The sequence below is a fragment of the Schistocerca americana genome, chromosome 6 (genome assembly GCF_021461395.2).
Source record: "Schistocerca americana isolate TAMUIC-IGC-003095 chromosome 6, iqSchAmer2.1, whole genome shotgun sequence".
In the NCBI taxonomy this organism is placed as follows: Eukaryota; Metazoa; Arthropoda; class Insecta; order Orthoptera; family Acrididae; genus Schistocerca; species Schistocerca americana.
This window is the reverse complement of record NC_060124.1, coordinates 74,295,535-74,322,405: the sequence shown is the minus strand read 5'-3', so window position 1 is coordinate 74,322,405 and position 26,871 is coordinate 74,295,535.

The following is a 26,871-nucleotide window of genomic DNA, read 5'->3' as shown; positions in this document are numbered from 1 at the left end:
GAAATCGGATACTGATGTAGAAAAGACAATTTGTATACATAATTATTCACATGTGCAAGTCCTTCAAAAATAGATCCCTATATCCAGTTTTGTGGTGTTTGAGAAATGAGTGAATGGTTTGTTTCTTCAGACCTCACATAGTGAATGTTAAATCTGTAACTACTTTTGAGACACTCCTCTGGTCACCTTTGGTAGAACCAAAGGAAGGAAGTATTCCAGAGCACTAGAGCGCCTGGAGTGTGGGTGAACTTGTGAGGAAGCGTGGGATGGCCTGTTGAACGGCCATGTTCCGACACTCTGCCGCTGGTTCCTGAAGTTGAAACGCCTATTTTCAGTGTGCTCCGTAAAACTAAAGAATATGGGAATGGTATAATGGTATGCATGTGGAATATTTAAGAGTAGCTAGAAATAATGATTTCTCTTTTCAGAATATCGACGAGAACAAAACTTTTTGGTGGGAGATTTATGTAAAGGTAGGCAGGTAAAACTCATGGGGAACTTAAGATCACAAGGAAACCACGTGTGATAATTTTAAGCTGAGATACTTGCCTGTGTAAATTTAAGCTGAGAATATTTAAGAACTGCGTGCGCAGAATTTGAATTAGGAACAAGCGCTTCCATATGGTGAGTACTGGCTTTGTCTCAATCTAACCAAGAGACAATGGAAAACCGAAGTGCTTGCGCAAACTTTCAGTTGAGGACCCGAGTGTGAGATAATTAAGTAATCATGATACCAAAATTGCCGTTATTGATTACATTTGTGTGAAGCAAGTTAGAAATTTTGATACTCTGAGGGAGAAAAAGGTGAATTAGTCATCTGCCCAGCAACACAATTAGGGTTACATTGCAGTGGGAGATGAGCATAAATCCTCCAGGTTACGTGTGAAATTTAATCAGAAGGTCTGTGACTCGTTAATCTGGGTTGAAATTTAGTTCTGGCGAGGATCTGATACGTACTGGCTAAGGTCGGATGTTCTGCTTTATTTTACATGTTTAATCTGTGTAATTTCAATGCGGAAACTTAGTTACAAGTACTGTACCAAAAACAACAATTTTCTTTGAATAGCCTGACAGCTAGTAAATTCTCTAGGTTATTAGTGAATGAGCTTATGAGAGTGTGAGAGGGAGAGAAGTAGTGGATATTCGTATCAATCCAGAAAGTGCACTATAATAACAAGGAAAACATTAAGAGACCATAGGACATTGATACATGTACGTAACATCATGTCCACTGCGCAGAGAATTCCTAGTTTCCTTTTATGTTTAGATGTGTCGGAGGAAATTTTGTATCATTTTGGTGGTATTAGCTGTTTATGTCCGGCTCCCTGTTCCTGTGCGCAACAGAAACACGGAATCTTTGGGAGGCAATTTTGAAATTGAAAATTGAGGAAAAAAATAGTTTTGTTCGTATGATAATTGGAAGATTGACGTAAGTGTGGTCAGTGTGTCCATCACTGCATTTATGTGGTAATAACTGTATATATATCAACAGAAAAAATGGTTCAAATGGCTCTGAGCACTATGGGACTCAACTGCTGTGGTCATAAGTCCCCTAGAACATAGAACTACTTAAACCTAACTAACCTAAGGACAGCACACAACACCCAGCCATCACGAGGCAGAGAAAATCCCTGACCCCGCCGGGAATCGAACCCGGGAACCCGGGCGTGGGAAGCGAGAACGCTACCGCACGACCACGAGATGCGGGCTCAACAGAAAAGAATTAACACATTCATACTGGCAACGTTGCTTATCATGCACCAAAATAACACTTAAAGCAATCTTAAATAAATTGTGCAGCTAGTATCATTCTGTGACAAGATTGTAATGACATTTAAATGTTAATACTTAATCAGAAAGCATTGGTGAAGTGAAATAAAATAAGCTTTAGTGTCGAACAAAAATAATGAAGTAAATTTGTATTTCTATTTCAAATTAAAATTAGAATTGTTTTCTAATGAGGGACTAAGAAACGTAGAATGTACGCTACAGAACGTCTGGCTCGTAGCTGTAACCGATTTGTAACGGTTAGATGTATCACTGTGGTGTCAACTGCTGCTCAGATTGCTCCTGCAGATGCAGTACGCTGCGCCAGAGCCATTCGCAAAACACAGTGGTCCTCTCTCTCGACAGTCTGGTCTTCTTGTGACCGTACATTCTCGTGACCATCGCTGCCAGCGGTCATGTACAGTGGCTTCATTCCTGCAATATCACAGAAGGAACACCAAGGCTCTAGAAGTCCTATTGCACAACCTCATTCAAACACAATGATGTGTTGATAATTGTGTCTTTGTCGCCTTAAAACCTTTCTTGACTAACATCAGCTCACCATGTCTACTTTAAAATGTCACTAACGCTGACGAACGTTATAGCTTGTATTTAAAGCAAACCTGATTTGTATCCTCATAGTGGAAGTACTAGCACCACTCTTATGCGAGTGGCGTGAAATTTGAATAGAATTTGAGATGTAGAATCACGTCCCGCTACTCCTTGTTGGTGTTGCGACCTTTTTTCCTCTAATGTATTTGTGTAAATACTTTCACGAAGTCTTAATTTTGTTTTTCGTTATTTTGTGATACATTATTGTAAAGGCTTGAGTAATATGCACAACAAGACATTATTTGTTGTGGAAAGAGTGAGTAATTTTAATCTGTTAGTGGCACAGAGAGAGAGAGGGGGGGGGGGGGTCGGTGAGATTTGGATATAACTGTGTGCTTGTGCTCTCCGGAGTAATACCTGTGGCTTAATATATATATATCACGGAGATGTACTGAGATGACGGAGGAAGATTTTTGCCGTCATGAATAATTTAACATACAATCGCCACGGAGACGCTCAAGAGAGAAAGATACCACTCGCCTCTGATGAAATGAGACACGTTTGAAAAGGCGCCCACAAAGGTACGTCGATCAACAGATTTCATAGACGGCAGCTCTCAGGAATTTCTTTTTTAGCTTTGACTTTCATCAATGGAAAGTGATTTCAGTACAATTTCCCTTTTTTAGTGTTTTTTAGTCCTTCATTCGAAAACAATATTAATCATTACTTTGAAATAGAAGTACAGATTTACTTCAGTGTTTTTATTTGGCACTAATGCTTATTTTATTTCACTTCATGAATGCTTTCTGATAAAGTATTAACATTTAAAAGTCATTACAATCTTGTCACAGAATAATACTAGTGCACAATATATTTAAGATTGTTGTGTTATTTTTGTGCATGATGAACAATGTTGTAAGTATGAATGTGTTTAGGAATTCTTTTCTGTTGATATATACAGTTGTTATTACATAAGTGCAGTGATGGACACACTGTCCACACTTACTTCAATCTTCCAATTATCATATGATAAAGTTATTTTTTCCTCTATTTTCGATTTCATAATTGTCTACCAAAAATTTCGTGTTTCTGTTGTGCACACGGAGCAGAGAGCGGGTGACAAACAGCGTGACCCCCTGATTACCAAACAGACGTACTGTACACAATTTAGCTCATATCATGTGTGGCAGGTGACCGCATGCGTCGCACCAGCGCATTAACCTGTGCCACACGCGCACCGCTATCCCTGGCGTCAGTCGTCGATTGCATCAGACAATTCGTGATGTGTCAAAGGTGCGGTGTGCTCACAGCGTACAGTGAATGACGGGTAGTCAAAGATGGAATGTTACTCGTCACGAGAAATGGCAGACCCTTAACGTACGGTGCGGTAAGACGTAGTGCCCTTAAAGCAGCACGAGTGTACAGAGTACTCTCGTAAAATAGGCGTCATCCCACGTGGAAGAAGTTTATATCCGTGGATATGAACTTACCTAAGACGGGGTTGTTCACGCCGATGAGAGCAGGTCAAGGTTCCCGCCGAACACATGACCGAAGGCTTTGAGGAGGTGGTGCTGGATCGTGTGGTTGACTACGTAGCAATAAGCACCCGTCAACCTGCCCGTCAAACGCACTCTTCGAAGAACACAGTGTGGAGAGTACTGGTGGAAAAGGTGTTACACCCCTATCATAAAGAAAGTTCAGAAACTGAAAAATAAAAAGTCAGTAGGCTTAGATGAAGTACCAATGTGTGTACTGAAACAATGCATAGGGATTACACAAATCCTCTTAACAAATATAATAAATGAATCCTTCACACCAGCGACATTTACAGAGCAGTTAAAACAGGCAAGACTTGTACCTTTGCTTACGAAAGGTAATGCAGAAGACATAGCAAATTACCGGCCCATTTCCCTGTTGTCACAACTCTCAAAAATGATACAAGCAATTATGAAAGACAGGTTAATGAATTACCTGAATAAATACAATCTTTTAAGCGAATCACAGTTTGGTTTCCGAAGTGGCAAAAATACAGAGTCAGCCATAGTAGAATTCACAAAAGCTGTACTTGATGCTCCTGATAAAGATGAGTGTTTCACAGGCACATTTTTGGATCTTTCTAAGGCGTTTGATACAGTCGACCATAAGATTATATTAAACAAATTAGAAGCATTAGGAATAAGAGGGGTAGTCATTGACTGGTTTCAATCATACTTAGCAGGTAGGGTGCAAAGACTAAAGATAACACATACTTCAAATAGATCTAAACATTTAGTAAAACACTTATCAGAAACAAAATACATTAATATAGGGGTTCCGCAAGGTAGCATATTAGGACCAATACTGTTTCTGACATACATCAATGACTTTCCCAGTAGTGTCACTCATGGTGAAAAAAATTCCCTTCGCTGATGACAGCAATATCACAGTCACTAAGAAAACAAGAGAACTCCTTGCTGAGAAAGCAACTTAAACTCTCAAGGAAGTTTATCATTGTTCAATAAGCAATAAAGTCACATTGATCATAAAGAAAACTAATGCTATGAATTTCAGTTTGAAGAGGAAAAATGACAATGTAAAACTAAATGTAGGTAGCACCTCTATAGACTGTATAACAAATGCAAAATTTCTAGGAATAAATATCGATTCTCAGTTGAAGTGGTGTGAACACACAAAGGTACTTGCAAACAGAATGTCATCAGCATTTTATGCCCTTAGAATCCTATCATCAGTGTGTAACATGCAGTGTCTTTTAGTTACATATTATTCATATGTACACTCTGTTCTTAGCAATGGCATTCTTTTTTGGAGAACAAATGCACAAAGTAGGAACAAAGTTTTCAAACTCCAGGAAAGAGCCATAAGAATAATAAGCAAAAATACTAATCGAGCTCATTATAAAGATCTGTTCAAAACACTGGGGATTTTAACTGCTCCATGTGAATACATTTACCAGTCAGTTATACACATGAAAAATACCATTGGTAATTACTGCATAAACAGCTCTGTCCATGACAATGCAACAAGAGATAGACTCAACTTATATTTACCAAGAAAAAATAAGCATAAAACTCAAAACAGCATTTTCTACCCAGGAATAAAACTATACAATAAATTACCAAAAGAGATTAAAGAAATTGTAAAAATACAATTGTTTAAAAAGGTAGCAAAAATACCTGTTATGCAATACATTTTATACATTGAAGGATTACGTAGCTAAAACAGAGTAGGGGTTTCATATAAAAATGTTATACAAATAAATAATAATAATAATGATTATAATATAGCCAACATTCCAACTTAACACCTTCACTTAATGTTTTTTCCTTCTTTTTTCCTTTCTAGAATAGTTACCCCCAAGCTATGCATTGCAGTGTACTAACACCTCTTCCTCTTTTTGAACTCAACATCTCACTCATTATGGAGGGATGCTGACTCAGCAAATGGTATGTGTGTGTGTGTGTGTGTGTGTGTGTTTGTGTGTGTGTGTGTGTGTAGTGAGCGCAGTGATAAGAAACAATGTGTCTATAGTGTGTTCAATGACTGGTAGTGAGATATGAGTGAACAGTGTGACATTACATTATTTAATAAGTTATTTGTAAAAAGAAGTATTGTATACTAGTAGTAAATCTAATGATTGTCTCTAATTTGAAGTCTGTAAATATATGTGTACACGAATTAGCTTATTTTAAATTGACCTAAATTTGTAAATACTTGGACATGTCCTATATCCTTGTAAATGGAGATCTACGGATGAACAGAGCTACTACTGCTACTACGTGTACAAGCGTTGGGACCAACAGATTTTGAGCCCCATGGTCACATATGTCAGTGGATTGTCCACCGCAGCGCTGTTGTCCCGAACTTCGTAAAGTTCATATTGCTCACAGATGAAGCCTCATTCACCCGTGTGGTGCTTCTAACAGCCATGTCCAGAATGAGGACAGTCCCACCAGCCGGCAACGGTTCTCTGTCATCGTAAAGGAGGACGTTGTCCAAGATCACCCAAATGGACCATGTTTGCGGCCTCCCCGTTTGACTGGTCCACGTTACCTGGTGGTGTGCTGTCACAGTTCTTGGAGACTGTATCCCTTGTTGTCCAAGAAAGGATGTCGTTTCAGGTGCACCAGCTTACTTCAGTATTAACGTCCGCGAGCATCTGAACAACTTGTATCCTCATCGTTGGACTGGAAGGGAAGTCCTCTTCCTCCTACTTCAGTATTAACGTCCGCGAGCATCTGAACAACATGTATCCTCATCGTTGGACTGGAAGGGAAGTCCTCTTCCTCCTACTTCAGTATTAACGTCCGCGAGCATCTGAACAACATGTATTCTCATCGTTGGACTGGAAGGGAAGTCCTCTTCCTCCTACTTCAGTATTAACGTCCGTGAGCATCTGAACAACATGTATCCTCATCGTTGGACTGGAAGGGAAGTCCTCTTCCTCCTACTTCAGTATTAACGTCCGCGAGCATCTGAACAACATGTATCCTCATCGTTGGACTGGGAGGGAAGTCCTCTTCCTCCTACTTCAGTATTAACGTCCGCGAGCATCTGAACAACTTGTATCTTCATCGTTGGACTGGAAGGGAAGTCCTCTTCCTCCTACTTCAGTATTAACGTCCGCGAGCATCTGAACAACATGTATCATCATCGTTGGACTGGAAAGGAAGTCCTCTTCCTCCTACTTCAGTACTAACGTCCGCGAGCATCTGAACAACTTGTATCCCCATCGTTGGACTGGAAAGGAAGTCCTCTTCCTCCTACTTCAATATTAACGTCCGCGAGCATCTGAACAACATGTATCCTCATTGTTGGACTGGAAGGGAAGTCCTCTTCCTCCTACTTCAGTATTAACGTCCGCGAGCATCTGAACAACATGTATCCTCATCGTTGGACTGGAAGGGAAGTCCTCTTCCTCCTACTTCAGTATTAACGTCCGCGAGCGTCTGAACAACATGTATCCTCATTGTTGGACTGGAAGGGAAGTCCTCTTCCTCCTACTTCAGTATTAACGTCCGCGAGCATCTGAACAACATGTATCCTCATCGTTGGACTGGGAGGGAAGTTCTCTTCCTCCTACTTCAGTATTAACGTCCGCGAGCATCTGAACAACTTGTATCCTCATCGTTGGACTGGAAGGGAAGTCCTCTTCCTCCTACTTCAGTATTAACGTCCGTGAGCATCTGAACAACATGTATCCTCATCGTTGGACTGGAAGGGAAGTCCTCTTCCTCCTACTTCAGTATTAACGTCCGCGAGCATCTGAACAACATGTATCCTCATCGTTGGACTGGGAGGGAAGTCCTCTTCCTCCTACTTCAGTATTAACTTCCGCGAGCATCTGAACAACTTGTATCCTCATCGTTGGACTGGAAGGGAAGTCCTCTTCCTCCTACTTCAGTATTAACGTCTGCGAGCATCTGAACAACTTGTATCCTCATCGTTGGACTGGAAGGGAAGTCCTCTTCCTCCTACTTCAGTATTAACGTCCGCGAGCATCTGAACAACATGTATTCTCATCGTTGGACTGGAAGGGAAGTCCTCTTCCTCCTACTTCAGTATTAACGTCCGTGAGCATCTGAACAACATGTATCCTCATCGTTGGACTGGAAGGGAAGTCCTCTTCCTCCTACTTCAGTATTAACGTCCGCGAGCATCTGAACAACATGTATCCTCATCGTTGGACTGGGAGGGAAGTCCTCTTCCTCCTACTTCAGTATTAACGTCCGCGAGCATCTGAACAACTTGTATCTTCATCGTTGGACTGGAAGGGAAGTCCTCTTCCTCCTACTTCAGTATTAACGTCCGCGAGCATCTGAACAACATGTATCATCATCGTTGGACTGGAAAGGAAGTCCTCTTCCTCCTACTTCAGTACTAACGTCCGCGAGCATCTGAACAACTTGTATCCTCATCGTTGGACTGGAAAGGAAGTCCTCTTCCTCCTACTTCAATATTAACGTCCGCGAGCATCTGAACAACATGTATCCTCATCGTTGGACTGGAAGGGAAGTCCTCTTCCTCCTACTTCAGTATTAACGTCCGCGAGCATCTGAACAACATGTATCCTCATCGTTGGACTGGAAGGGAAGTCCTCTTCCTCCTACTTCAGTATTAACGTCCGCGAGCGTCTGAACAACATGTATCCTCATTGTTGGACTGGAAGGGAAGTCCTCTTCCTCCTACTTCAGTATTAACGTCCGCGAGCATCTGAACAACATGTATCCTCATCGTTGGACTGGGAGGGAAGTTCTCTTCCTCCTACTTCAGTATTAACGTCCGCGAGCATCTGAACAACTTGTATCCTCATCGTTGGACTGGAAGGGAAGTCCTCTTCCTCCTACTTCAGTATTAACGTCCGTGAGCATCTGAACAACATGTATCCTCATCGTTGGACTGGAAGGGAAGTCCTCTTCCTCCTACTTCAGTATTAACGTCCGCGAGCATCTGAACAACATGTATCCTCATCGTTGGACTGGGAGGGAAGTCCTCTTCCTCCTACTTCAGTATTAACTTCCGCGAGCATCTGAACAACTTGTATCCTCATCGTTGGACTGGAAGGGAAGTCCTCTTCCTCCTACTTCAGTATTAACGTCCGCGAGCATCTGAACAACATGTATCATCATCGTTGGACTGGAAAGGAAGTCCTCTTCCTCCTACTTCAGTACTAACGTCCGCGAGCATCTGAACAACATGTATCCTCATCGTTGGACTGGAAGGGAAGTCCTCTTCCTCCTACTTCAGTATTAACGTCCGCGAGCATCTGAACAACATGTATCCTCATCGTTGGACTGGGAGGGAAGTCCTCTTCCTCCTACTTCAGTATTAACTTCCGCGAGCATCTGAACAACTTGTATCCTCATCGTTGGACTGGAAGGGAAGTCCTTTTCCTCCTACTTCAGTATTAACGTCCGCGAGCATCTGAACAACTTGTATCCTCATCGTTGGACTGGAAGGGAAGTCCTCTTCCTCCTACTTCAGTATTAACGTCCGCGAGCGTCTGAACAACATGTATCCTCATTGTTGGACTGGAAGGGAAGTCCTCTTCCTCCTACTTCAGTATTAACGTCCGCGAGCATCTGAACAACATGTATCCTCATCGTTGGACTGGGAGGGAAGTTCTCTTCCTCCTACTTCAGTATTAACGTCCGCGAGCATCTGAACAACTTGTATCCTCATCGTTGGACTGGAAGGGAAGTCCTCTTCCTCCTACTTCAGTATTAACGTCCGTGAGCATCTGAACAACTTGTATCCTCATCGTTGGACTGGAAGGGAAGTCCTCTTCCTCCTACTTCAGTATTAACGTCCGCGAGCATCTGAACAACATGTATCCTCATCGTTGGACTGGGAGGGAAGTCCTCTTCCTCCTACTTCAGTATTAACTTCCGCGAGCATCTGAACAACTTGTATCCTCATCGTTGGACTGGAAGGGAAGTCCTCTTCCTCCTACTTCAGTATTAACGTCCGCGAGCATCTGAACAACATGTATCATCATCGTTGGACTGGAAAGGAAGTCCTCTTCCTCCTACTTCAGTACTAACGTCCGCGAGCATCTGAACAACATGTATCCTCATCGTTGGACTGGAAGGGAAGTCCTCTTCCTCCTACTTCAGTATTAACGTCCGCGAGCATCTGAACAACATGTATCCTCATCGTTGGACTGGAAGGGAAGTCCTCTTCCTCCTACTTCAGTATTAACTTCCGCGAGCATCTGAACAACTTGTATCCTCATCGTTGGACTGGAAGGGAAGTCCTTTTCCTCCTACTTCAGTATTAACGTCCGCGAGCATCTGAACAACATGTATCATCATCGTTGGACTGGAAAGGAAGTCCTCTTCCTCCTACTTCAGTACTAACGTCCGCGAGCATCTGAACAACATGTATCCTCATCGTTGGACTGGGAGGGAAGTCCTCTTCCTCCTACTTCAGTATTAACGTCCGCGAGCATCTGAACAACTTGTATCGTCATCGTTGGACTGGAAGGGAAGTCCTCTTCTTCCTACTTCAGTATTAACGTCCGCGAGCATCTGAACAACATGTATCCTCATCGTTGGGCTGGAAGGGAAGTACTCTCTCATGGTCTGCGCGATCGCAGGATTTCTTACCACTCGACTTTTTTCCTCTGAGATTACGTCAAAACGTCGGTGTATAAAATCCCAGCAGAAACGGACGAAAACCTTCTTGCTAAGGTCCAAGCTGCCCGGCTCCTGGTACAACGGACACCAGGGATCTTTGGGAGAGTGCGGCAGAATTTCATGCACCGTAGCCACGCATGCATTGAGAATGTCGATCGTTACTTTGAACACTTACTGTGAGCTACGTTGTTGTTATGCGGTCTACGTTGTGTGTGTCCATAACACAATAAATATGCATCTCCGACCACTGGCTCCCCGTCTCAATATAATCGGTTGTGGAGCACCTACCTGCCTGTTTCAATTGGCTGAAAAAGCCTGAGGCACCCTGTATATTTATCGCCAACATGCATAGTCCCTCTTAAACTCAAACCCTGCCAAAGAGATTATCCGAACAGTGTTCTCGGTAATTATGGCAATTGAAGAGAGTACAAACAGGAAATAAGTCTTCCGCTTCAGCCACCAGCCTGTAATTGGAGAATTTTGTAGCAGTGAATTTCACTTTTGGAGCGTATAAATGTGCTCGATATACTTGTTAGCTCATACGAAGTAACCTGTGACTCGTCGTCGGCCACTTTTAGAGAGTACATCCACGTGGCTCGCTCCAATCCCGCTTGTGCCGGGCGGTCTTAACAGCAGTATTTCGGATTTTGCATGGGCGAAGTGGGAATTTATCGCAATCTCGTAGAATGCGAATTTCCTGTTTGATGTATTTTTCAGTAAGCTTAAGCTCACCACAAAGTATTAATTACCCCTCTAAAAGATCACGCTGCTCGTTTTGCAGCGCTGTAGATGATGTGGAAATTGGTACCAGCTGGTTATGTGACACTCCACCAAGGACGTAAGTCACATAAGTGCACTGGTGTGTATGTGTTAGTCAGCTGTAGCAAGATGGGTCGACTTGGAGACGTGAGAGAATGGCAGCAAGGAGCTATCTGTCGCTTTTGAACGTGCCCAGGCCTCACCGTCAATGAAGTAGCCCGATTACTTAAGATATTAACGTAGATTGTGCATCGTTATTACAAGTAATGGTGTATAACTCGCAAGTCGTGTAAGACGGCCTGAAACCAGCGATCGTAAAAAGGTCTTATCCGACAGATACCAGAGCTGAGTGTGACACCCTGTCAGCGACACTTCCACAGCAGCCAGGAACTGCTTTTGTCTCTATATGTAGTTTCACTTCAAACAATTTTCGAGCAATCATTGCAAAACTAACTGCGTGCAATTGGCATTTGAAATCTGCTGCGTCACAGAATGCCGTTGCTCACAGCAGCCATAAAGTTGTACGTCTTCAATGGGCCAAACTCTTGTGACGAGACGAAACTACTTTCTTATAATTAAAGTTACCTCGAGACAATTTAGTCTCATTTTTACCTACTATAATGACGGAAGATTAAGTAATGAATTTAAATTTATACCATGACCGGAAATGTCTAGCATTCTTGCCTAGCAAACGGGTTGAAATCCCGGCCGTGACACAAATTTTAATTCATTTTTTCAGCTTCCATCATTATCGTAGAAATTACTTTCGTCTGGCTGTAACTGTGGATTCTTTGATTGCTCTGAGAGAAGGCTCATTAAACTAGGAAACATTAAATATTAGTTGCGTTTATTACGTACGTGAATAAAAGAATTACTTTACACAGTGGAAAATCCAGGGTGAAATAATGACAATATCGTGAACAGGATAGACTACTACTCATCATATAGTGGGGATGTTGAATCATAGACAGGCACAACAAAAAGACTGCGAAACAACTAAGCTTTAGGCCAAAAGGCATGAAATTCGAAAAGACATCATGTTTCAGATGCCGAAGCAAGGCTATGATCTTTAATTTATGTCTTACAACTCCATCTTGAAGTTTCAATTTTTTCCCGTTAGTGTATAAGCTAATTTAACTTCTATGTTTTAGAGGTAATTGAACCAAGCTTTTCACATTTTCTCATTATGTTGTTGGCTATAATCTCAATTTGTTTGCAAGTTTTTTACCGAAATATTTGATCAAGACTTTTTTGGATATTTTTTTGAACACACACTATCACATGAGAAACATTTCGTCAAAGATTACTTTACTTATCACTTTGAAAATGTGGTACGTTATTATTACTACGAAAGTGTAAGTTATTGTTAGTCATTAGATAAACAAATTTACGTACCACTTTCTTACTATCAGTTTTGAAACTCTCTCAACAATATTTTTTATTTATATGTCTAAAATATAGAAAAGTTGAAATAAACGTGACAGTAACACATTTTGAAAAAATTTGTAAAACAGGAAGTTGTACTATAGGGCGTACAAAGCCTGTAGCAAATTCCATCTTTTTAGCTGTAATGGCTCAGCAGAAAATGTTCCTAATATACAGAAAAATGAAAGTTGCAGGCAATGCAGGAAATAGATTTTGTTAGCATTTGTGCCTTATTACGTAACTTAATGTAGGCCATATCCATACATTTGATCTTTGTGGACTTCTTCTAGTCCAACTCTTCTGAGTTGCCCTTTTGGCAACATACTTCACTGCCATTTCAGAAGCAGCAATACGGACATCATTAACCTTCCTCAATACGTTTTAAGAAAAGCAACCCGTATTCAGTCCTAGTCTCATAGGAGTCCTGATGCATCCAGTGTTACTATCATTGAACACCAGACAAGCTTTGTATGAGGAAATTTTAACGATAGTGGATGAGCAAAAAACGTTGTCTTCGGGTGTCTCTTCTAATGAGATTATTAAAGCTTTCGTTCTGATTTTGTGTTTCACCATGTGTCCATTTCTTTATTGAATCGTTATTAATCGCATCGTAAATGGGCTCGCAGCCTTCTATACTCTACAGGTCTGCTATGATGGCAGGTAATAGTACACTCTGTGGGAAGAAAAACGGCGCACCACGAAGTAATTATCCAAATGAGACGTAAATCGGTAGATGTGATGTACATGTCTAGACAAACAAGTGATTACAATTTAAGAAAACTGGATGATTTAATCAAGAGAAAGAGCTTCACAAATTGAACAAGTCAGTAACACGTTGGTCTACCTCTGGCCCATATGCAAGCAGCAATTCGGTTTGAAGTGGATTGATAGAGTTGTATGTCCTCCTGAGGATATCGTGCGAAATTCTGTTCAATTCGCACGTTAGATCGTCAGAATCCCGAGCTGATTGGAGGACCGTGCCCATAGCGCTGCTAACTTTCTCAACTGGGGAGAGATCCGGCAACCTTGCTGGCCGAGGTAGGGTTTGACAAGCACGAAGACAACCAGCAGAAATACCCAGCCGTGTGCCGGCGGGCATTATCTTGCTGAAATGTAAGCCGAGGATGGTTCGCCATGAAGGGCAACTAAACAGGGCGTAGTATATCGCTGTCCTGCAAGGGCGCCGTGGATGACAACCATAGGCGTCCTGCTGCGAAATGAAATGGCACCCCAGACCATCACTCTTTGTTGTCGATAGCGGGAGACAGTCAGAGTGGTATCCCACCGTTCTACAGGGCGTCTCCAGACACCTCTTTCTTGGTCATCGTGACTCATTTCGGAGCTTGACTCATCACGAAGACAATTCTATTCCAGTCAATGATATTCGAGGCAGAAAGTGGCAGACATCACAGCAAATGTTCTTGTTGGTGTACAGAGGTCAGCGGCATCGGGTACCGTGAGCTCTGCTCTTTTTCTCAGAGCGACCGATTAATGTTTCTTGTGATCACTGAAGATCTAGATGCACGTCGGATCGATGATAACGATGAAACCGGTGCTCTGAGTGAGTCTCTGACGATTGTTCGGTCCTCACGTTCTGTCATCTTTCTCTAGGTCGACCGCTTCCTTCTTGGCGCGGTGTTCGCCCGTGGTTCACAGATTCCCGCCAACATCGTCGAATAGTGACATCGCTTCTATTCAGATGTTTCCTCTTACTACAAGAGGGTTCTCTGAGCGCAACTACACGTCCTCTCTGAAATGGTGACATTAGCGTTCATTGCATAGTTACTGTCGCCGGTTTAAGTAGTTCTAAGTCTACGGAACTGATGATCTCAGATGGTAAGTCCCATAGTGCTTAGAGCCATAGTTACTGTCTAACTAAGTGCACGGAATGAAATTCGCAAATACTTTATGTCCTGGTACTGACATATCCCTTGTCTGCTATTCTTGCCAGCTGGGCGGTGAAATAGCGCTACAGAGCCGCACGTTCATCGGTCGGCCGTCAAAGTTTACAGTTTTGCGTTTTCCGTCGAAACATGTATGAATATGACCAATTTGTGTAATTCTTCTGGTGCGTTTTGTTCTTTTTTCTTCTTTCGAGTGTAAATATTACAAACAACGACAGATTTGTGTAGAAAAGGGGGTGTGACACTACTCTTTGGTTGAAACAAGATGGATTTCACATTACTTGTAGCACGAATTGTTCTCTGAAAATGCTACAGAACTATTCTAAAATGCTACAGAATATTTCTAAAATGCTACAGAACTATCTGGTCCCAAAAAAATTTCGTTATTGGTTAGTTTTACATACATACTCCCTTAAGGCTCTAAGCACTATGGCACTTAACATCTGACGTCATCAGTCCCCTAGACTTAGAACTACGTAAACCTAACTAACGTAAGGACATCACACACATCCATGCCCGAGGCAGGATTCGAACCTGCGACCGTAGCAACCGCGTGGTTCCTAGAACCACTCATCCACAGCGGCCGGCCCGCCTTAAAGAAGTGTCATGAAAGTGCACATCGTCCTTCCATCTAGTGTTCATTCAAGAAATCTCATGATGAAATTCATGCACAGAGACGGCAAAGGTATAATTCGAAGACACCTCAACAACGACCTACACGAAACTCGCCAATTAAGATCGCAGATCACTCTGACCGCTTTTTTCTGCGCTAATAGTATTCTTGACGAATGCATACGGTTGCCACAAAATACAGCACCTTACGACACAATACAGAGAAAGTAAGCTTAATAAACAAGCGCTCACATTTCAGTGTCAATTGAATCTTTCTTGTAGTGAAGATAGCACCATTCAATTTCTGCACAATATCTTAAACGTTATACAAGAGAGTCTCCCACCAACCCTCGGTTTTCGACTTCAATGATCGTCTGACGACCTTGGAATAACAAAAATTTCCTTTTTACTTCAGTTCTGTGCCAGCAATTGTATGGTTTGCGTTTTGATGCAGTAAAGCTTTAATCTGGTCTCTGAAAGACACTCGCTCAAGTTCCTGACTGTACTGTTTGGAATATCATTTATAGTACTTTGCGCGTGTTTCACACTAACACTAGTGTCGTAAAACACTTTTTGTGTAATCTCTCATGTTCAATGGCAGATAATTGAAATGAAAAGAAATGATCGTATGGCGCTGATAGGTGGGGAAACCCCACCTGTGGTAGTTCGGTCGCCGAATTGCAAGTCGTTTTCAGTTGACGCCACATTGGGCCACATGCGTGTTGATGATGACGAAATGATACCGAAGACAACACCTAGTCCCCGAACGCTGAAAAACAAATCTCTGACTCGGCCGTGAATCGAACGCGGGCACTCTGCATGGCAGTCAAATACACTGACTGCTTTTTTTCCTTTCCGACTGAGCCTTTTTTTCGTGGAACAGGAAGGCAGGGTAAACAAACAATCTTTATTCGTACAATTGTGCTACGCTAGGGATAAGAAAAGTATCGAGACAGCAAAAACAATTTTGCAACTATAAAATCAACGTAAAGGCCGCCTTTTTTTACATTAATAAAGTAAATGACAATCCTAACCACGGGCGGTAGTGAAAATGAAGTTATCATCTGTTATCACCTGCATCACAATCCCCGCAGCACGCGGTGTCGCATCATGAATCTGGTACCTAGCTATATTATTTTCACCATACCTGTCATTGTGGGCGGCATGTATTTCTTCTGGCTCGACCATTCGAAGGACCATTATGAGAAGCACTTTTTTTCTTTTTTTTTGACACGTCACATAATCCAGGCATATCTGGCGCCAACAGGTGGAGGTCTGTTGTCTTCTCAGTGTGCAATACGCCAATATATTTGAACCATGCAGTACCGTCTCTAGTCGTTCTGCTGCAGGAGTCTTCTCATTTCTGAGACACCCCAGCTGTCGGGCGGGTTGTGAAAAATACTTCCTAAAAAATTGGAAAAGTAAGTCCTGTATTTCGTATGACTCCGTATGAGCTCGTGTTATTCTTGTAAGTATATCCAATAATCCATCATGGACTTAATATCGTACGAAATCAAATATTTCGTCGCAAGTCCAGCGATCCATTTGACCGCATACGTCTTTTGTTTGGGAAAAAATCTTGTCCGGTAGAAAAAGTACATCTGATGTGATTTCTGTGTAGTTAGAGCGCCGAAGGAAGGCCAGCATTCGCCTCGCTGCGCGGACCACTCAGCTAAGGAAGTTCACAGCAACTCACTAATATACAGGGTGAACATTAATAAAACCGACAAACTGCAGGGACGAATTCTTGACAGGAAATGGAGGAAGAAAGGTCCTATGGCCATGTCTCAGGAGATGCATTGTGGTCACGGTAGATGGTGCTGACGAACGAAATTTCTACAGTTCACGTGCCGTATGATCCTTGTGTGTTGCAGGCTTTGTGACTGACGCAGCGTACTGCAAGCAATAGAATGGTCTAGTATTCATGTCGGGAACAAGCCGAGATGGCATTCGTGTACGGCCAAGCAGATGGAAACGTTAGAGAGGCAGTACGGCTGTACCAAAACAAGTACACTCATAGACATCAACCATACCACACGACGTTTCAAGCCCTTTTTGGGCGTGATTATGGGTCCTTTCAGACAGACGAATGTGCAGTGAGGCGGCGGACTGTGCATACACCAGATCTGGCGAACCGCGTTCTACAGGATATTGAAACTAACCCTAGTACAAGCTCTAGGCAAGAGCGCAGCCAACATGGTCAAGCCACAATACGATTATGTGTATTCTGCATGACAGCCGCTACCACAGAGGTCACTTTGAAATCTTTTGTGACGTGGATGTGATCCAGTTCTGTAATATGTTCCGGGACGATCTGTTGTCATTGCACTCACACCATCCATTTCCGGACAAATGTTCATAGGACCTTTTTTCTTCCATTTTCAGTCAGAAATCCGTCACTGTAGTTTGTAGGTTTTATTAATGTTCACCCTGTATATTAAGACCGAGCGAAGTGGAGCAGTGGTTAGCAGACTGAACTCGCATTCGGGAAGTCTACGGTTCAAACCCGCGTCCGGCCATCATCATTTAGGTTTTCCGTGATTTCCCTAAATGACTTCAGGCAAGTTCAAGGATGGGTTCTTTGAAAGGGCACGGCTGACTTCTTCCCTATCCTTCCTTAATCTGGTGGGACGATGATCTCGCTGTTTGGTCCCCTCCCCCAGATCAACCAACGAATCAACCAATCTGTACATTACAAAAATAAATGTGCCCAGAACAGCACCGTGTGACACCTTCACTCTACAAGAGCCCCGTCAGATTCAAACGTCTTTCCTGTTCGTAGACGCAGGAGGACCAGGTTCTGATTCCTGCTTTCCGTGAATCAATGATGAGTTTTCTCTCTAAACAAATTTCAACATCGTGGGACACAAGCCGCTTGCCGCGCCCATAGAACTTGGAAAAATTCGTACGTCTATGTATGAGGGCCACACGGAAAGTCGTGAGCAACCCTGGTTAAAATTCCAATTCCTACAATGCAACAAAAATGAGTTCAGGTCTGTAATGTACAGCCTTGACACCGCATTTTGCGATATTCTGACGTTATTAGTGACGTCATTAGCATGTGTCAGTTGACCACAGGCTGAACTTCCAAAATGGCCGACCTGAGTGTTTCGTTTCGACAACGAGTTGTCACTAAACTTTTTGTGAAAGAGGGGAAACGTGCTACTGCCATTCACCTCGGACTTCAGCTTGCTCATGAGGATGTCTGCGTGGACGCCACCAGCGTTAGGAGATGTGTGGAACATTTGAGGGCTGGAAATGCGAGTACGCAAGATGAAGCTCGTAGCGTTCGCCCTTGAACTGCCCCCACTGGAGGCACAGGGTTTTATTCTGATTGATTTTCATAAAAATGCGAAAAGCTATGCATTCCACTTTATCCAAATACTTTTGAAGCGTGCATTGCTTGATAAACGCTCTCAGAAGAAGACCATCGAGCAACAGGATAACAATCGTCCCCACGCTTCTCACGTCGATGTGGGTGGGAAACTCTCCCACATCCTCCCTGGTGTCCCGACTTGGCACAATCCGGCTACCATTTTTTTGGTTCTGTTAACGAACAGAGGCGAGGCCAACACTACGTGACGGCGTAGGGTGTTCGGCAAGCAGCGGTCAGTGTCTTCGGGACCTATATCTACATCATCACTCTGCAATTTGCAATTAAGTGCCAGGCGAGGGTCAATCGAATCACCTTCAAGCAACTTCCCCACCGATCTACTCTCGAACAGCTCGCGGGAAAAACGAACATTTAAATCATTCCGTGCAAGCTCTGATTTCTTTTATTTCATTATGATGGTCATTTCTCCCTGTGTAGATGGGCGCCAAAAAATATATATTTACACTATGAGGAGAAAGTTGGTGATTGAAATTTCATGATAAGGTCCTGCCGCAGCGAAAACGCCGTTATTTTAATGCTGTCACCTCAATTCGTTTATCATATCCATGGCATTATTTCCCCTATTTCGCGTTAGTGCAGAAAGAGCTGCCCATTTTTGAACGTTTTCTATGTCCTCCGTCAATCCTTTCCGAAGCGGATTCCCACGCTGCACAGCAGTGCTCCAGGAGATGGCGGACAAGCGTAGTTTAAGCAATCTCTTTAGTAGACCTGTTGCATTTTCTAATTGTTCTGCCAATCAATCGCAGTTTTTCCGTTTGCTTTCCTCACAACATACTCTGTACGACAGTTTCAGTTAAAGTTATTAGAAATTGTAATCCCTAGGTATTTAGTTGAACTGACAGCCTTTAGATTTGTGTAGTTTTTCGTGAAACCGAAATTTAGCGGATTCCTTTTACTACTGCAAGTCGACGTTAGTGATGTGGGTCTGTAATTTAGCGGATTACTCCTAATGGTGTGACTTGCGTAACTTGGTAGTTTCTGCCTTCGGATCGTTCTACGAACAAGCTGCTAAGTAAGGAGATATTCCAACAGCATGCTCTGAAAGCATTCCTCTGATTGGTATGCAGTTTGGACCAGAGGCTTTTCCTTTATTAAGTTTTTTAAGCTACTTCGCTATTTACTTCTAAGTTGTTCATGTTAGCAGTTGTTCTTGATTCGAATTCCGAAATATTTACTACGTCTTCGTTTGTGAAGGAATTCCGTAAAACCGTGTTACGTAACTCTGCTTTAGTGGGACTATCATCGGTAACATCATTTGCTACCGCCCAGTGATGGCACTGTCTGCCTCTTGTCGCTGGCGTACTGTACATACTTTCAGAATCTCTTTGGGTTTTCTGCCAGATTTCGAGGGACAATTTCGTTGTGGAAACTATGGAGAGCATTTCGCATTGACGTTTGCACTAAATTTTGAGCTTCCATAAAAACTCTCTTGTCTTGGCGATTTTGTGTTCTTCTAAATTGCGTATGCTTCCTTCGTTGCTTCTGCAACAGTATGTTGACCTGTTCTGTGAACCCCGTGGAACCAGTACCCTAACATATTAATTTATTTGATATATATCTCTTTATCGTAAGTATATTTTCGAACTTGCAGACGATGGGAAAAATGTGTGCAAAGAAACTAAGACTATGGTAATAAGTAATAGAAGGTACGCAGATTAAGCCAATATACTTGATTTTTCTAAATAAATAAACGTTAAACATTTTAAAAATTCCAGAATGCGATTTTCACTCTGCATCGGAGTGTGCGCTGATATGAAACTTCCTTGCAGATTAAAATTGTGTGCCCGACCGAGACTCGAACTCGGGACCTTTGCCTTTCGCGGGCAAGTCAAGTAGCAGGCGAGCATTCTAACCCTTTTTTATTTATTATTTTTGGGACCCCTTTCTCTCGGCCTGGTTTCATTGACATTTCTTTTCACCTATAATCAACAGGCATTTTTTTTATAAAGAACTTTTGTTTGTAATTCAATTATCCGGTTCAAGTTTATCTTCTGGAAGAGTTGGATCCAATTTGATTTCATAATTTATTCATGATTGTTTTGTGCGTTGTTTTCCCGATTTTGTTTACTGTTTCGTCTTCTCGTAACTTGGAGCGCTCCACTCGCCTGAAGCTGCACATAGCCATCCTCGTTGCTCCACATAATGACGAAGGTACTCTCTCAGTGTTTTTTTTTCTTTTTTTCCAAATGTGCTCTTGGATAAAGAATTAAACTCAAATGATGCTACTCTAATCAAATAGAATTGGTGGTTTCAGGGATGTCTGTAGCCTGTGTCTTTACATTCCTGCAAAAACAAAACATGTTCTAGACACCTATAGTAGGTTACGCACGCTTAAATGAAAAGACTTCCCGAAAATTTAAAAATAATCGTTATATGAATCAAAAAGAACGATGGGGATATAAGAGTACACCTTTCTTTTAAGATAAGAATACTTGTGTTAGATCAAATACCTTCTGTAGCGCAAGATGGCAACAAGATAGTACTACACAGGTAGACGGCGCTCTTTTCATTGTCACGTTAGGTTCTAAACACCCGGCAAACAGCCACCTATCTTTGCTTTTCATTTCTTGATTTTTTTGTTTTTTCTTTTTTGGGAGATCTTCCTGTAGTCTTCCGTAATGTCGTATTGAAATTTTAACAGAGACTTGCTCATCTTGGTCAAGTGGAACTCAATGAACTTATCCATTAAACAAAGGGTCGAATGTCGTTTCTGATGTGGGTAAGGCCACCTACTCGCTCGGCTGCTGACTCGGTAAACACTAGCGGCCTTACAAAGCATACAACGTAAAACTTCATAGCTTTCTTGTTCTGCCTTACGGCAGGTCTGGTCATGGGGGAAGGCTCGTCAGAGAGGTTCACCGCTAGGGAAGTGATTCCAGTGGGGGTTTCCCGTTGCCTTCCACTGGTGATGATGAAATGATAATGAGGACGACACAACAACCAGTCCCTGAGCGGAGAAAATCTCCGACCCAGCAGAGAATCGAACAGACCGCCGCGCTGACCACTCAGCTATCGGGGCGGACATATAGCATAAGAAGACCTATAATATTCAAACCGATTTTCTCAAAAACGGTTGAGAGCTGCATCATCCTAGGTGTGCCCTGCACGCTCTGTCAGAGCAAATCAAATCGGTGAGGGGAAGTGCGTACGGTCCCCTTGTGAGCGAAATTTCTGGGAAGTCGTGTTATGGCACTTGCCGTGTTCTGCTGGTGAGTATGACTGAGCTCGCAGAAGAGCAGCTCCGGCCGGCGGCTGGCCCGTGGAATGCTGACAGCGCCGGCCGTGGCTGTGGCTGCGCCTCCTCGGCTCGGTCATTAGATATGCAGGGCTTCTGCTTTCTGCGTCCGCCGCCGTACGTTAGTGGCGGCGAGCCGGCCGCGCTGTCGTGTCCGCGGACGGCACCAAAGGCCGGCAGCCGCCCGCTGCTTTATAAGCGCGCCGGAGCCGCCCCTACCTCGCCTCGCCTCACCCCGGCGCACAGCCTCAGAGTCCTGTGCCTCTTCTGGCCGCGCTTCTTCTGCTGCCTGCAGCCGCTTCGCCGGCCCGTAATAAGGCGGGCGGCCAGGTGCCGACAAGTGAATGCACTACCTGTCGCCTTAATTAACGCAGGCCGCGGCTGCTCGCTGCCTGCGGGTCGCGATTTAACGCCCCGTCTATGTCGAGGTCATTAGCGTTAGTCCACGTGAGGAGAGGACGCGGCGGTGGCCTCGGGTTATCGAATCCGTCTAGGTTAGCCAGGACAAGATGCAGTAATGTAACGGGTGAAAAAATTGAGAAGGGGAAAACGGAAAGAGGAAGAGATGATGAAGTAGGAGGAACAATAAGAAGAAGAAGATGCGAAACACAGGAAGAGTAAGATTAGCAATTGGAGTGCACTGAAATGGGAAGCAAACAGAGATATATGAAACATAATGACGAAGTGATTCGGATGGACTTCGCTGAGCATCACTTCTCGATTAAGACCTTGCTCTGCACTCTCTAGTATGCAGACGTTTGTGACCCTCGCTGCGCTACTCTGGCTACGACAAGAGAGCCAACACAACGAGAGTGTAAGAATATACAGGGTGGGTCAAAAGTCACTACCAATCGCAACCTGGTTCTCAGTATTTTCCAAGAATGTCTGGCTATCGAACGCAGGGGCCCCTATCAAAAGGCATTACTTGATCAAAAGTACCCGGACATTCCCTAAACATACGTTTTTTATATTAGGTGCATTGTGCTGTCACCTACTGACAGGTACTCTATATAAGCGACTTCAGTAGTCATTAGACATCGTGAGAGGGCAGAATGGGGCGCTCCGCGGAACTCACGGACTTCGAATATGGATGTCACTTGTATCATAGCGTCTGTACGCGAGATTTCCACACTCCTAAACATCCCTAGGTCCACACTTTCCGATGTGACAGTGAAATGGAAACGTGAAGGGATACGTACAGCACAAAGGGTACAGGTCGACGTCGTCTAGTGACTGACAGAGACCGCCGACACTTGAAGAGGGTCATAATGTGTAATAGGCAGACATCTGTCTAGACCATCACACAGGAATTCCATACTGCATCACGATCCACAGCTAGTACTATGACAGTTAGGAAGAAGGTGAGAGCCCGCATCTCGTGGTCGTGCGGTAGTGTTCTCGTTTCCCACGCCCGGGTTCCCGGTTTCAATTCCCGGCGGGGTCAGGGATTCTCTCTGCCTCGTGATGGCTGGGTGTTGTGTGCTGTCCTTAGGTTAGTTAGGTTTAAGTAGTTCTAAGTTCTAGGGGACTGATGACCATAGATGTTACGTCCCATAGTGCTCAGAGCCATTTGAACCATTTTTGAAGAAGGTGAGAAAACTTGGATTTCATGTTCGGGCGGCTGTTCATAAGCCACACATCACGCCGGTAAATGCCAAACGATGCCTCGGTTGGTGTACGGAGCGTAAACATTGGACAACTAAGCAGTGGAAAAACGTTGTGTGGAATGACGAATCACGGTACACAATGTAGTGGTCCGATGGCAGGGTGTGGGTGTGGCGAATGCCTGGTGGACCTCATCTGCCCTCGTGTGTACTGCCAACAGTAAAGCTCGGAGGGAGTGGTGTTATGGTGTGGTCGTGTCTTTCTTGGAGGGGCTTGCACCCCTTGTTGTTTTGCGTGGCACTATCATAGCACAGGCCTACATTGATGTTTTAAGCACCTTCTTGCTTCCCACTGTTGATGAACAATTTGGGGATGGCGATTCATCTTTCAACACGATCGAGCACCTGTTCATAATGCACGGCCTGTGGCGGAGTGGTTACACGATGGTAACATCACGGTAATAGAACCGCCTGCACAGAGTCCTGACCTGAATCCTACAGAAAACCTTTGGGATGTTTTGGAATGCTGACTTCGTGCCAGGCCTACCGACCGACATCGATACCCCTCCCCAGTGCAGCAGTCCGTGAAAAATGGGCTGCCATTGCGCAAGAAACCTTCCAGCATCTGAGCATATGACTGCGAGAGTGGAAGCTGTCATCAAGGGTAAGGGTGGGCCAACACCATATTGAATTCCAGCATTACCGTTGGAAGGCGCCTCGAACTTGTAAGTCATTTGCAGCCAGGTGTCCGGATACTTTTGATCACATAGTGTATAGGGTGTTAGGCGTTTCCCGTTACAAACTTCTAGAACTTGTAGAGGGGAGTGAACAAATAATATTGTGGACTGGAATCCATGTTCGGAAAAGCACATGTTAGTAATGGGATCACTTTCACAAGTAATTAATTAGGCGTGACCCAATACATCACTTGTTTCGCAGTTCCCCTCATTAATAACCAAAGACGTTGCTCGGGTACTTGTTAACAGGTTCTATTCAATCCGACGGGGTATGGCCTCTTCTATTTGGTTGTGCGGCGTCTACTTGGAGCACCACAGTTACGCCTGCTGATGGTGAAGGTATCCTTTCTCAAACCTGCTGCGTAATTGTAGCGAAATGGGTTTGCGATGGCGTCGGATGTTGTGCAGAACGATCCTGATAATGTCGAGAGCATCTCCTCCGTTAGCGTGAGTTTCGCCTTTCAGAAGGATCATGTCGGTGTATTATGCAAACATGCACTTAACCATGGTGCTCGTAACACTCACAGACACGTGAATGAGGCTCGAACCAGGTCACAGAGATAGGGCAGACGTCAAATGACAGCAGCCGAACCAACGAAACCACCCCCACCATGTTTACCCTGTTTCACACATACCTAGCAAACATGCTCTCAAACGACTGTAGCGCGTAAACTGTAGGTTTCTGGACATGGGTTTCTGTTCGAAATGTTATGTACTCACTCCCCTCTGCAAGCCCTAGAAGTTCGTTACGGGAATTTCTGAACACCCTGTATATCGAATGTGCGATTCCACGTATACTACAAGAGATCTTGTAGCGCGAGTTATGGATATTGTTTACAGCGTTCACAAGAGCAACAACAAACGACCAAAGTTTACCAAGTTACAATTAACTACAAATGAAAGTAGTAACTTTACTTACTTCACTTGTCAGCCAAGTCTTCTTCATGTACTATTTCTCTGGTTGCGTAAGCCACCGGCAGCAATCCATTTTCTTCCATACCCGGGATACACTGTTGCTATGTCAGCCACAAGTATCAGAAGAGTATTAGGAAGGTCAATTTTTCCAGACAACCTCAAGTTGTGGGAATACAGGCGATTTCACAGATTTCGCAGAATTCCACAAGCGTTTGATGTTCTGTGTGTGGTCAGATGGATCGTCCGATGACAAAAAATCAACAGAATGATTTACAAATTCATTCATTCTTTAAGGTTTGTATGACTTAAAGGAGTCTGTTATCACTTCCGTGTCTAGCAATTTTGAAAAGCAGTCACTTGTGGCGTATAGTCTCTTATCCTGCAAGAAACTAAAAAGATGCTCTCCTTGATGGATAGCTGGGGACTATCAAACCATGTGTTCTTTTTTAAAGATGTTCTCTTTTGACACTGGGTGCAGTAAAACTGCAAAGGAAAAATAAACATCCGCACTATTCTTGCAAAATTTCTCGGAGCTGAGTCCATAACATTCTACAAAATTCCTGTTATCCTCATTGGAAAGCAATCCGAAATCCCTATGAAATTTCAAACAACTCTCCCCACTACATAACCGAGGAAGAGACTGTCGGCACTCGAAACTACAGCGCTTTCACTCACTGCTATTCACAATAGAAAACGATAAATTATGTTCCCCTAGCAACGCACTAAACATTTACCATAATTCGTGCGACCAGAGTCCTGTGGTCGAGACAGAATCGCACGTCCAATATTTATAGTTAGTGACCCGCACGTTCGATTGGAAATCATTCTTGGGAATTACCTGGTTCTCTGTACAGAGTAGGATAGCTGTGTCTGTTGAAATGGCCTTATAATTTGAAAGTCGCTTCATTACTCTTGCCTTAAAAAAGCAAATCATTAGCACCTTCTTTTAATTCGTTTAACATTGTCTAGCAAAACTGAAGCCTATGATCAGGATCGTTTGCCGGTTGCTCATGTATGACACTAAATATGTAATGTATGAATATTGCGTTATGTAAAATTCTCTGAGCAAAAGTTTTAGACATATCCTTTTCGAGAGGTGGTCTACGAGTAGACTTTTTACAGCTCTGGATAATCGCTTGTAGAGCTTTAAGCTTCGTTTTATCACTGATGGCATACCTGACCTGTGCCAATCCGCTGGATATCCACTTTTCTGCAAAGGTTACCTTAAATTGTAGACAGCTTCCTTTATAAGAGGAACAGTGTTGAAATTATTATTCCATTCATTAATTATTACATGATAAACAGTATTGTTCTAAGTTTTTGAGGCAGAAATTCTTTCTTGACTCGAAAACATATCCACAAGAGGATAAAATCAACGATGAACAATACCTTAAAAATGGGTTACAAACAGTATCGACCGCAATAAAACATTTATGTCAATGGTTACCACTCTCGGTCAGTATGTGACCATCCCAGAGTCCTGTACCACAATGGTAGGCGGTGGCGGTGAACGTAGTAGATGTTATGACTCCACGAGCAGGAACTAGTCTGATTTTTGTGCCTATATTTATTACGAAGAACTAAGATGACCTTAATGTTTTCAGTGGGTACGACTGGTAATGACATTTGTCCCATTCTGTATTTTGTGCTACTTTGTTCGTCACGGTTTTGCATTGATCACCGATGCGACAATGAAAAAGGTGTTGCAGTGCGATTTTGTGATTTGTGCTGTTGCATATATTAACTGAATCACACAGAACATTAGAGAAATGTATACCTCTTACTTCACTGCAAGGTCCCGTTGATCTCAATTAATGAATGAGCAGGATAGG